The following is a 13,159-nucleotide window of genomic DNA, read 5'->3' as shown; positions in this document are numbered from 1 at the left end:
GACCTATACTTTGATGGTGCATCTAATCTGAGAGGCTTCGGGCTAGGGATCCTTCTAATATCACCAGAGGGAGAACATGTTCCGATCTCAGTCAAGCTGGACTTCGCCATCACCAACAATGCCGCTGAATATGAAGCATGTCTCACCGGCCTACAAGCAGCCATCACACTTGGCATCAAGAGACCGAGGGTCCATGGCGGTTCCTCACTTATCATCAATCAGGTATCCGGATCATAGAAAATCCGATCTGACAGCTTAGCTCCCTACCAAGCGAAGATCAATCAAGAGGCCGAGTTCTTCGACCAAGTCGACTACTTCCATTTTCCGCGAGTGGAAAATCAATTTGCTGATGCCCTGGCAAAACTTGCCGCGCTCGTCAACATACCTGACGGCATGACATCGATGCACCTATGTGTCGAGAGAAGGAGTGAGCGAGCTCACATTTGTGCCATTATCGACGACGAGGAAAGCCATGACGAACCTTGGTACCAAGCCATCCTCAATTACAAAACCAAAAACGAATTCCCTCCCAACTCTGATCAAAGAGGAGAAAGAGCCATCCGTTTACTCGCATCACAATTCGTGATAAACCAAAATCAACTCTACAAAAGAACACCCCAAGGAATTCTCCTCCTTTGCATTGACCATCACAAAGCCAAAAAAGTCATGGGAGAGGTTCACGACGGAGAATGTGGCCCCCACATGAGTGCAATGATGCTTACACGGAAAATCATGCGGCTAGGTTACTACTGGACCACCATGGAAGCCGATTGCCGTAACTACGTCAAACATTGCCACAATTGCCATATCTTTGCCAACATACAACACATACCACCATCCCTTTTATACACCATGACATCACCCTGGCCATTCTCAACCTGGGGCATCGACATCATCGGGAAACTCAACCCGATAGGTACCAAGGGGCATTGCTTCGTCCTCGTCGCCATCGACTACTTAACCAAATGGGTGGAAGCACAGTCATATGCAGTCTTGACCGCCAAACAAGTGGCCAAGTTCATTCAAAACAACATCATCTACCGATACGGGGTACTCCATGAAATCATCAGCGATCAAGGCTCTCACTTCCGGGTGGAAACTCAAGCCTTGCTGGACAAATACAAGATCAAACGACATCGATCATCCTCCTACCATCTCCAAACTAACGGAGCGGTGGAGGCAGCGAACAAAACTCTTGTCACCATTATCAAGAAAATGCAAGACAACTACCGCGATTGGCCGAGCAAACTCCCATTCGCACTCTGGGGATACCGAACCTCCATTCGAACACCGACAGGAGCCACACCCTTCTACCTAGCATACGGTATGGAGGCGGTTAAACCGGTAGAGTTAGAGGTCCCTTCTCTACGCATCCTACTTGAGAGTCAAGTCCCTGAGGCGGAATGGACCCGTCGAAGGTACGAACAACTCACTCTTCTAGACGAACGACGACTCAACGCCTTGCACAACGTCCAGCTATACCAACGACGTATACAACGGGCATTCAACAAGAAGGTCAAACCCAGAAATATCCAGGAGGGCGACTAGGTCCTCAAGTCAGTTCGAGAACCTTTACCCGTCGATCCGAGGGGAAAATTCAAACCCAAGTGGGCCGGGCCATACCTGGTCAAGAAAATACTTTCGGGGGGCGCAGTGAGACTGAAAGACCTAGACGGGGAGGACTTTACAAACCCGACCAATCTAGACCAACTCAAGAAATACTACCCTTGAACCCTATCAACCAACAACCTAGCCTAGTTTTACAACTAGCAACAACCTCAACCCTTTTCAAGTCAAGTTCCTCAATATGTTCTGATTTGAAATTGCATGTTTTATCGAGTCTAAGCTGCGGTACCTTGCCCGTTTCGAATGTCCTTTGATCCGTCAAAGGCAACGTCCATTTGCACTTAAACAAACCCCTGAACTACGAGCATGGTTTGATTTCACCTCTTCAGGTGAATACGTAGGCAGTCCGTCTTATGCCTGAGGGATACAACCACAAAACCCAATTCAAATTCACACAACATTTCGAACTACGAGCATGGTTTGATTTGACCTCTTCGGGTAAATACGTAGGCAATCCTTCCTTACACAAGGAGGATACAACCATTCCCACAATCAAAAAAAAAAAAAAAACATTCCCACAATAAAAAAAAACATCATCCCCACATACAAAAAAAACATCCCAAAAAAAAGAGAAAGGGAAAACCATTCCCTTTCCCACCAAAATACAAAAATGAAACTTTACCCCTTTCCACAAGATACCACTTTCCCAAGTGCAAATGTTTAGGACGATTCAAATCGAATCACCTTTACTAAATGGATGGAAGAAACAAGCGTTCACAATTTTCGACACGAGCAATCCTCTTATTTAATTAATATTGGGAGAGATTACAATTTCAACAACAGATAAAGCTCGACGAGTCTACAACTTGTCAAAGCCAAGGTGTCCACTAACACACCTCACATAGTAAAACTAGCACAAAACACACGATAACTAGCTAGTACAACATAATAAAAACTCACAACAATAATACAACATAATAATAAAGTGGGTAATGGAGGTCTTCACTCTTCCATTCTACCCTTGCCTCTTCCCTCGGGGTACATCTTCCCCTTGCCCTTCTTGTTGGCCCGCCTAGCATGGATTACCTCCTCGGAACGGATCCTAAACGGATCTAAGATGGCGACGGCCTCCGGTCTAGCACAAGACCCCATGTTCGACCCAAGACGAGCCAATGCACGACCCACCATATTTTTGGGACCAGAACTCCTCCTCTTCGGTGGTCTCATCAAATCGGGAGTAGCTCCATCAACATACTCTTCAAAGAAGGCACGGTTGGCCTTGCCAACCTCTCGGTACTTCAAGTCGACAACCTCGTCCTTACGAAATTTGGATCTCTCTTCCAAGGACGGAGCCCGTGACCACTTGACATAAGCGGGAGCCACCCATGTCGTGGCAACGGGGTTTGGCACCTCCCAAAGTGGCCGAGTGGCCCTTCATCTTTCGAAGACCTCCACAAGCTCGGAGTTCCGGAAAACATTCTCTTTGACAAGAGTATCTTGAGCGGGCACCTTTTGTTGATGCCCCATTTGCCTCATGAGCCTTTCGGGATAAATGAAGGAAACAACCTTCAAACCCACCACCATCAAAGAACGAGGACTAGCACCCGAAGTGGGCAACCCCGTGAAGGACCTCAAGTGCCACCACGGCACCACCCAACGGATATGAGGACCACCCTCCTCCGCCAATCTTGCAGCCCAATAGGCCTCGGTGGAAGCAAAACTATCCGGGTACAAATTCTTCCTCATAGTAAGGTGACGGAAGGAGTAAGAAGAAGGATTAACCGGAGGCTCTACATACCTTAGCCTCTCCAATAGCCACACTTGGAGGACTCTTGGCGATCCAAAAGAGGGAGCTTCTCCACAAGAGCCTTCCTTGTCCAAAGCTTGGATAATCTCTCCAAGCACCAACCATGATGGATCTCTACCTTGCTCCATTTGCTCAATCACATGGATGAGGGTCATGCTACCATGACATCTTGGCCCCTCCTTCTTCAAGACATCAACGAAGAGGTATACATGGACAAGGCAAAATGCAAGAGCCCTTCTCCTAGCAACCTCCGAGACATTAGCATCTAACCGATTCGAGAAGATGTTGATAAGAGCCAACATATCCACACCATGTGGAGCAAGAAGAAAGTTGATTTGGCTTGTTGATAAGCCCAACATGGAACGGAATTTCTCCTTGTAGCACAAACGAGTCGGAGGAAGAACCGGAGCACAACCCGGCCACCCACCAATGGCTCCAACTTCTTCGGCAAGAGGACAAATTTCACCTTTCGGGAAAACGAAAACATGATGTTTCGAATCCCAAACCAAGAACATGCTTCAAGAAACGAAGGTTGCACCTTGACTTGACGAAGCACCAATAATTGACCAACTCCCATGCAAGCGAGTTGATACTTCTCGGGAGGCGACAAATCCCGGCACCATTGTCGCAATGCGTTCTCAAAATCATCCATGAAATATTTTTGTGGAAAAAGAAGAGGTTTTGTAGAGATGATTTTGTGTTTCGGATGATGAAACAATGAAGCGCAAACGTCCCTATTTATACAAAATGATCAGCGCGTTTTTTCAGAAAAAGGGGAGAGTCGGCTTCCATCGTCGAGCTGCTCGCGCCTCTTTGAGGCTTCCCCAGGATTCCCGCTGTTGACTTGTCTCTTTCAACATGTGTTTTCTCCAGACACCTCAAACGTCCCGCCGGGAACCTCGCGCCTGTTCGGGTTGATTCGGGAAATTTTGTGTTTCCTCACACTCACATTTCCTTGTTTTCGCGTTTTACGAAATCTGACACGGTTTCCATGACGCAGCTTTAAACATACGGATTTTTTATTTCTTTTTTTAAGAGGGGAAGGGCTAGTCGCCCCGATCCGCGATGGATCGTTCCCATGTCAGTCGAATTCTGAAATTTTTTTCGCTTTTTTCGCAATTTTCAGGCAAAAATCAAAACCGAAGATTGATAACACGACATCAATTTTCCTCAAAATTCAAGCACTCACAAATTCAAGTCTTGGCCTCAAAAGCCGAATATACTCGCAAAAATCCTTTTCTAAAATTCTTTCCTGACGGTTTGAGTTTGATTTTTTTTTTTCGAGTCAATTTTTCAATAATTTCGATGTAATTTAATTCACGACACGAGTTAATTGCTCAAATTTTCAAATCAATTTCTTTTGAATTCCAAACACGACGATTTGTCACGGAATTTCCAAAATTTCAAATTTTAATTTCAAGTCATCTTGGTTAATTTTTGTCTTTCAATCAAATGCTTCTACGTGTTTATGTTTATGCGTATGTGCTATTTGTTGCCTGTTTTCTATACTAACGATGCAGGAACTAGTGCAAAGCAAATGGAGAATCGACAGCCGACAGCACTCCTCCGAAACACAACACAAAAGCCAAAAAAACACAAAATAAACTACAATCCAAAAACACATATATACAAACCGCCTTACGCAAAACGCATAAAACAAACGTCTATCATACAGACACTGGCCTAAAACAAACGTCTATCATACAGACACTGGCCTAAAACAAACGTCTATCATACAAACACGGGCCTAAGACAACGAACTGGGGGCTATCTTCCACCTACCGAACTAAGCACCTCTATCCTCTCAAACGGAAAAGAAAGAGAGCAACACAAGAGACAGAGGAGCAGCAACGGAAGCAGAGGTGGTTACCATGACGGTAATACCTAGTTCCTGCTCCACGACAAAAAGAAAAATGGTGCCTGGCAGATTTTGGACGACGCGATGATCGAGGCTTGTAGCTCAGCGAGCTACCCCGACGTTGGCCTCCAATCGTCAGAATTCGAGGATGAAAAGGGATCAGGACAACGGATACTACCCCGATGTTGAACCCCACTCAGCTGAATTCAACAACGACCGAAAGCGACAACGTGGGATAACACACTCGTACTGAACCCTACTCATCGGACGTCCGGACCTCCGCAGGCAACGACCAACGATCGACACTCGATCATTGGCCGGGCAAAGGCCGCCAGGCAGAAACACAACCAAGCCTGTAACAAAAAACAGTCGTCACTCCCCCTCCAGGATCGACTTCCTCCTCCAAAGCCTCAACGACGGACCCCATCGGTCCCAGACGATACCCTGCGATCAAAAAACAACAACAAACAAAAAACGGCAGCCAAAATTTCGGCATTACGACGGCATGACGTGGGTAAATCCCAACAAAAAACAACCTGCAATACAAAAACAAGGGCAATCCCGCCCAAAATCCAACCAAACAAAATTCACAAAAAAAAACACAAAAACGACTCGCCCCTCTTTTCAAGCAAAAGACGAGTCAAAGCCACAAAAACGGCATGTCAAGACCCATACAAGGTCCACCAACATACCGAAATACAGTCCCGACACAATGAGGATTTTTCTACGGCTCAAAAAGGCAATTCATACGCTAATTTGAGCCCAAACCGGTCAAAATTCAAAAATGACCGCAAAAAGGCAAACGTGATTTTATCACGCCTCAAGGTGACCTAAAATACCAATAAGGTCCATTTCAAGGCAAACTGACTCAATTCAAGCCCAAACAGGCGCTTATTCTGTCAGACGTAAGACCGTCGCAAAAGGCAAAAATCCAATTTTGCCCACAAACATCCAACGAAGGTCCTTAGGTGGCAAATACGGGTTTTCCCAACTACAATGCAACCTAGTGGGACCCACTACCCAAGCAAATAAACTTGGCATTGCAAAATGAGGCGGTTTCTCGCCTCACTCACGTTTTTCGAGCAAAGGGAGCGGGAACGGGGACCAAAATGCAAACTAAAAGCACCCCTATACTCCTAAACAGGTTTCTAACCTAATGCAAACATCAATTTCACTTGAAATTGGCTCAATCAAAAACGCCCAATTCGATTTTTAGGGCAAAATTTTGCCCTAATTTAATCAAACTAAACAATCAACAAATTTGAAAGGATTCAAGAGGAAATACATACCTTGAGATGACATTTGTTGACAATGGCACAAGTGAAAGCAAGCTAGAAGGTCCTTCAATGGCGATTTTGCGGGATTTTGAGGTTGAAGATGAATAATGAATCACCGCAGCTCAACCTCGCGTCTTTTAACAGAAAAAAGGGAAGCCGGCTTCCATCGCCAGATGGCTCGCGCCCAAACAAGCTCCCCCTCTTCCCCCCCCCCCCCCCCTTGCTTTTCAGCGAAAATTGGGCTTTAGCCCAATTTCCCATAACAAACTTCAAAGTTTTCGTTGACGATATTGAATGTCGTCATTTCCTCGAAAACAAACAAAACCGAATAGTGAAAATTCAAATTCGCTATTTTCGAAAATTTCAAGCAAACGGCGATCAAAACCGCCAACTTCAAAAACAATGGTGAAATCAAATTCGCTATTTTATTCAATTTCAAAATAATAGCGAAAATTCAAAATCGCTATTTCCTCAAAATACAAACGACGGCGATTAAAACCGTCAATTTCAAAAATAATAGCGAAAATTGAAAAACCGCTATTTCCCCAAATTTCAAGCAACGGCGGCACATAAACCGTCACTTCAATCAATAGTGAAGATTCCAAATTCACTATTTCCATCTAATGTCAACGGCGACACATAAACCGTCACTTAAATCAAAAGTGAAGATTCCAAATTCACTATTTCTTTCGAATGTCAACGGCGGCACATAAACCGTCACTTCAAATAAAATAGCCGATTTAAAATTTGCTATTTTCCTTCAAAATTCAAACAAACGGCGATCAAAACCGCCACTGCAAATTCGAGCCAACGAATGGTGATGATTCCAAATTCACTACTCCTTCAAATACCAGCAGGGGGCTTCCTCGCGGAACCAACTTATTCCAAAATAGTGATAGTGAGAATCCATACTCACTATTTCCCCAGCGACATCACGAGTTCACTATTTTCAAAACAAGTCCATTCGACGCGGCTACTCCCATGGTTCATTAACCGACCGTACCATTTGGCTGGCGAGCCTTTATCCGCAACCATTCGAGGACAGATCCCGAAGATGCCTCGGGTACATTTCCTTACCATGGCTGGCGAGCCTTTGTCCGCAACCTTTCAAGGACAGATCCTGAAGATGCCTCGGGTACATTTCCTTACCATGGCTGGCGAGTCTTTGTCCGCAACCTTTCAAGGACACATCCCGAAGATGCCTCGGGTACATTTCCTTACCATGGTTGGCGAGCCTTTGTCCGCAACCTTTCAAGGACACATCCCGAAGATGCCTCAAGTGTGGGGTAATATCCGTATAATACCCTATAAAATTAGGACTATAACGCAAATTTTATATGTAATTATTGTCATAAAACGAAAATGCAATAGAAACGATAAAGGTAAAGAAATAACCTCGGCTCCTTTGAGATGTGGCCTAAGAACAGAAATCAAAGTAGATTTCCTCCTAATCGATACACCCAAGACCGTCTGAGACTATGCCCTTGTGCTAGAAATGTATTCTCTAATTGCCTTGCAATATTGAGAGAATAGTTGTGTGAGTTTTTGCTAGATGTGAGATCTAGGTTTTTCAGAGGAAAATGCTCTTCAAAACCCTAAACTTTTTGCAAATGAATGATTAGGTTACAAAGAGGAGAAACTCTCCTTTTTGTTCCTTTCATTCGGCCAAACCGAGATCCACATGGGGAAGTGGGCTTCCACTTCCTCTTATTTTTAACTCGTGGTCTGGCTCGAAAAAATGCTAAATGTATATGACGCGGTTTTTATTATAAATCGTCATCGGTTATCGGTTATTAAAGCATCAACTAATAACACGGATTAGTTGACTTATTAATACATGTCCGACAAAGACAATATTGTATAATTAATTCAATATACATCAATTAAATATAATCGTTAATATTTAATTTACGAATTAACTGTTTAATTCGTTTTAGCCATTATTATTTAATCTGGATTAAATAATTATCTCAACATCGCGTTTGACTAATTATTAGTCAATGACTCCGACTAACTGCTTAGTCAACTTTGGCATCAACATGACTGTATTTTCATACCGTCACATCTCTCAAACGTATCCTATAGGTGTGACTTTTAGGGACCAGTTGATCACCGCCATCTGTATGACAATAACGTCAAACTTATCTAGCAAGCCAACCGTTATTGATAAACGTGGACCAACTGATTATAATACAAAAGTATACCCTTTGATCCTTTTAGAGATTTATAAGTCCTTGCACTAACTGTAAAGGACACCAGCCCCAACAAGCTCCCACTTGTCCGTACAAGTGTATGTGCAATGACGTTATCCGCACTAACTGGAGGACACAGCTCCAACATTAGGTACATTTCCTTACCATGGTTGGCGAGCCTTTATCCGCAACCTTTCGAGGACAGATCTCGAAGATGCCTCGGGTACATTTCCTTACCATGGCTGGCGAGCCTTTGTCCGCAACCTTTCAAGGATACATCCCGAAGATGCCTCGGGTACATTTCCTTGTCTCGGCTGGCGAGTCTTACAACGTATCGCGGCTGGCGAGCCCTCCTCACATACGCACAACAGCTGGCGAGCCTTTATCCGCAAATGCGCAAGGACATATTCGAAGATGCCTCAGGTATGACTCCTTCTTATGGCTGGCGAGCCTTTGTACGTAGTCTAACGGACTTTAAACAACCCGCAAGGACAGTCGACAGACTCTAAAATGTTCCCGACGATAGGTCCTTGACTCGTACCCTTGAATCGCCTTGGCGTCGCCCTTCCCGACGGCAGGTCCTTGGCCCGAATCCTTTCGAGCCGCCTCGACGTCGCTTGGGTCTTCAGGTTGTAATCTTCGATTGACCTGAGGGCTCTACTTTGACTTTCGCCCTGTCCAAGCCTCAGTCAAAGTGGGGGCTCTGTAGATATCCAGTATCTGCTGAGACTCCAACAAACACCCGATGATTATCGGACTACAACATGTTTTGAAATCGCAGCGTTTGATCGACAGTTTATGTACAACTTTACGTCGGAAAACTTAAAACGATTTCGAAAATAAAACAATTCAAAAATACCTGGAGTGTTTAATGCATGACGACGGGGTCGCAATGACACTAACTAGAGTCAAAACCGACACCGGACCAAAAACCGACTCAAAAATTCAAATCCCGACTCCAACAAGGAGTCAAACCGAGTCAAACACAAAAAACAAACATTTTAAACCTTCTATGCTAAGATTTCCCAGATTTATGTTTGGTCAAGTACCAAACCTATGACTACAAATCCTAGGATAGAACAAATCATGATTGCGTTTGTTGTGAAAGCGACAACACAGCTCGAAGACCCGCGACGTGGCTTGCTCCACTTTGAGCAGCCCAAGTGGCCACGTCGCTCAAAACTCACACAACCACTCATTTTCCTATAAATACCCCTCAAATGCCACCCATTTGAGACTTACGCGAGTGTCCGCCCCCTCTTTTCTCCCTTAAAATTCTCGACTCGACTTCTTAAGTCACAATGCGACGCGTATTTACGACTTACCGATCGTAAACACGAGCCTTACACATTGTTTGGTACCGTCATCGTGCTTTAAACCACTTGACCGACCACTTCGACCACTACACCATCACTAAACTTTTAAAATACTCTTTTACTTACCAAAACGGTTTTAAACCGAGTTTTTTCCGATCAAACGAGTTGTTACACTTACGTCGGTCACTCGCCATAACCAAACATGTAAGTATGAGGGTGTAAAAATCCTCTTTTATTATGCTTTCATTTGTTTCATGACTCTAAAATTCTAAAACACACATAACATGAACCAAAACATGGAATAAACGAGCCAAAACCGATTTTTGGTCTGAGGCAGAAGCCCCATAGGTCGCCAACTGGCTCGCGCCTAAATGGGGTACTCATACCAGAGATCAAACGTGTTTGTTCTCGTCATTTCCCTTAATCCATTTTTCATATTTGTAATCGGTTTTTACCATTTCAAGTATATTCGAAACCTTTTTGTTTCATTTTACACGTTTTAACCATAATGCATTTTTCACCCTTGGTTCTTCATAGCATGACGGTTAAATCCGTGTTTCGGTGATAATATTTGGTTAATGACATTTAGAAGGTATTTTAAAACCTTTTATTTCATTTCTTCACATTTTCAAACAAGCATATTAGTCACCAACACAAAGTCATCCTTGGTTCTACATACCATGCCAGATTTTAACCCTGGTACGATGATGTGTATCGACTAATTACATTCAAATGGACTTAAAACAATTAGTCAATAATCATTTTTCAAAACTATTCATGTCAAGTTTGTCAAATCGAACCCGACACCGAATATTATCAAATAATGATGATTATTCGAGTCTAGTTCTTCAAATCCACAAATGCAGTCTAAACGACCCTTTCAAATCAAACCGGGTTCAAATACCCATTTTCAACACGTTTTATAACGTTTTCTAAAAGGTCAGAACACGGCACATAAACCGTGGGCTAACCCGCGCCTAAACAGGCTCCCCATTTCTCATTTTCAAAACCGAGGAGGCCCCTTACACCGCTGGCTTGTGCCTCTTATAGTCGTTCTGCACAGGCCGTTCCCTTCAAAGATTAGTTTAGGATGATCCCGACTCCAGTTAACCCGGATATAGGACGGATCAGATGACTATTCAAACCATATTTGCCAAATGCCTTACTAAGACAAATGGATCATGTTATGCACCCTAAACCTAATACGGTAAATGGATGTTTAATTTCCGTCTTGCATGAAAATCAACCATTAATCTAACTCGACATCTTATACTTGACACTTGGATTAAATCAACCGACTTAGAAAGCTCTCACATGTTAGGTTTAAATCATTGTATGTGCATTCATGCATTTAAACCGTTTTATCAACTTTTGCATTCAACCAACCAAGATCGATCAGTAGAGGCCGCTAAACGCGGGCGGGATTGGGTGTCTGATTAAAGGGCTTCCCAATACGTACCTTCACCTCTTACTCAGAAACTTTGGATAGTGGACGACCTTATCCAGGGCGTACGAGAGTCATTCTAGAGATAGGATGCTAAAGAGGGACGATTTCCTTATCTTTAGTACCTATGTCAAACGCTGCTTTGTGCTTCGATTTGACCGAGGTATAAAGTGGAATTCGAACGGGTTCCAGGCATCCCACAAATGCTTGGTGGCGACTCCGAACATCTCTAATCGTTTCTAGACCCTTACCGAGACGAAATCGATCGATCTAAAACGATCCGGTCGAAAGCACTCTCACGCCGCCGAGCGTGGCTTTCAAAAGACAGCTGCATGTCCACAGATTGGCTTGGCGTGCAGGTGGCCCGTGACTACGGACCGGTAGGTGGCCCAAATCCACAGACCGAGACGTGGCCCATGTCCACAACTTGTTACCCATTGATCACGAAATTGAAAGGACATTGACAACCAATAGAAGACTTGCTAGAAATACTTTGAGAGGTATTGGTGAGGTTGTAGATATTCAACCAAATACTATTGAGTTCATCAACCCTTTTGAAAGAGAAGGTGAGGAGAACCCAACACAAAATCAACCACACAATCAACCCACAATGCCTAAGTTTTCATCACATTCCGTACCAACCGAGGAGAACCTACCCAATGGTACTCCCACACCACAACACTTAACCGGAAATTTCATTGCAAAATCCGCATTTATCCAATTAGTCGAACGAAGCCAATTTGGGGGGATGCCTAGTGAAGACACTCATTCTCACATGGAGACTTTTTGAGACTATTGTGATGCGATTTCACAAACCGGAGTGACTCAAGACCAAATTCGATGGGTCTTATTTCCTTTTTCTCTAATTGCTACCGCGAAAAAATGGTTGAAGAGCCTTGATAAGGCTACTCTTATAATTGACTCTTGGAAGAAGTTGGCTCTAGCTTTCTACAAAAAATTCTACCCTCCGGAAAAGACTAACATGCTAAGAGCCCAAATCACGGGTTTGAAGCAAAGGGACGAAGAATCTTTGTATGAAGCTTGGGAGCGATTCAAAGGAACTTGTCGCTCATGTCCTCATCATGGACTTAGCGAGTGGTTCTTGGTACAACAATTTTGGAATGGTCTCTTTATGAAGACTCAAGAAACATTCTCAACATGGGATCAAATGGTATGTTCACCGAAGTTGACGATAATCAAACTTGGAACAAGATTGAGGAAATGGCGGTCCATAATTCACAATATAGTAGACCTCGCAAGGCTACTAGAGGAGGAAAGCATGAAGTGGACTCCATTACTCAATTGGGTGCTCAACTTAGTGCTCATATTTATCCCATCAACTTGAAGTTTGAGAAGGCGATGGCTAAGCTTGAAGAAGCCTCAAAATCACCAAAGCTTCATGTTAATGCCATGGTGGCATCTTCATCAATCCCAAGTAGTATATGTGAGAATTGTGGAACTTTGGGACATGATCAAAGTGAATGTAGGGGAACAAATGAGCAAGTGAATGCCTTTCAATCATACAAAAGTGGTACCCCTTATTCCAACTATTACAATGAAAACACCAAATTCCATCCAAATCTCTCATACAAAAGCCAAAATATTCAAAACCCTCAACCAACATACACCCTACCTCCCATGAGAATACAAAATCAAAGACCCTTTTACAACCAAAACCAAGGTTATCAAAATCAAACTC

General features: G+C 43.7%; 1 non-coding gene across 1 annotated transcript; it reads right to left on the bottom strand.

Moving 5' to 3' along the window:
- Positions 1 to 12,442: 12,442 nt before the first annotated feature.
- Positions 12,443 to 12,549, bottom strand: LOC141589338 (small nucleolar RNA R71). The gene has a single exon (XR_012520281.1). It is a non-coding gene; the product is annotated as a small nucleolar RNA R71 (small nucleolar RNA).
- Positions 12,550 to 13,159: the final 610 nt, after the last annotated feature.

This window comes from Silene latifolia, chromosome 6 (assembly GCF_048544455.1).
Source record: "Silene latifolia isolate original U9 population chromosome 6, ASM4854445v1, whole genome shotgun sequence".
NCBI lineage: Eukaryota > Viridiplantae > Streptophyta > Magnoliopsida > Caryophyllales > Caryophyllaceae > Silene > Silene latifolia.
Note: the sequence above shows the minus strand (reverse complement) of the source record. Positions and strands in the feature narration are given on the sequence as shown.